Genomic DNA, 1,025 nt, shown 5'->3' with positions numbered 1-1,025 from the left:
AGACACTTAACTGTGCTCATACAAAACCTATACTTGGACCAGGAAGCAGTGGTCAGAACAGAGCAATGAAACTGCATGATTCAAAATCATGAGAAGTGTGTCATAGATGTATTCTGTCTTCATACCTTTTCAATATATATATGGAATAGATCATTCTGTAGCCTGGACTTCATGAGGTGAGATGTTGCATCAGGACTGGAGACTTATCAATAAATTGTGCTATGCAGATGACACAAATCTGCTTGCCAAAACTGAGGAGGATCTAAAGTGTTTACTGAAGAAGTAAGTTCAAGGGCTGTAGTTTCTATTAAGGGTTGAAACTATACATGAAAAACACAAAGATTTTCACCACTAATCAAATTGACAGCACCATGTGATGGAGACGAGATTGAGATTGTTAACAATTTCAATGTACTCAGTTTCACAATCAACACTCTTGGCACCAGATAAGGATAAATCACATTAGGCAAATTGGCTGTCAAATACCTCCCCAGACTGCTGAACAGCAATGACATCAGTCTAGAGACTAAAGTGCACCTGATGAAAGCGATGACCTTCATAATTACTTGTTAAATATCAGAAATCTGGAGAATGACTAAAAGTGATAGAAGAATAATTGATGTCTTTGAGTTGTGGTGCTGGAGAAGAGTTTTGAACATACCATGGACTGCCAAGAGAACAACCAGATCCGTACTGGAGAAGATGAAACCAAGTTGCTCATTGGAGGCAAGGATTTTGAAGTTCTGTCTTATATACTTTGGTCATATTGTGAGGAATGATCAGTGCTTGGAGGAGGACATCAAGCTTGGAAGAGTGGAGGGGACAGCACAAGAGAGGAAGACTCTAAATAAGTGGTTGATATAATAACTGGGGCATGAGGGCAGGTGTCTGAAATTGTGAGATTAGCTTAGTTTAGGGCAAGTATGAGTCACAGGCAACTCAATGGCACATAACAACAACAGTAACATCAACCTGATTTTGACAGTGTATTAAGGTAATGTGAGAGTCCAGAAGACCCTGACAAA

The sequence above is a fragment of the Elephantulus edwardii genome, unplaced genomic scaffold (assembly GCF_000299155.1).
Source record: "Elephantulus edwardii isolate Elephantulus edwardi_28Jun2011 unplaced genomic scaffold, EleEdw1.0 scaffold00034, whole genome shotgun sequence".
Classification (NCBI taxonomy): Eukaryota; Metazoa; Chordata; class Mammalia; order Macroscelidea; family Macroscelididae; genus Elephantulus; species Elephantulus edwardii.
The sequence above is the reverse complement of the archived record's forward strand: the minus strand, read 5'-3'. Positions refer to the sequence as shown.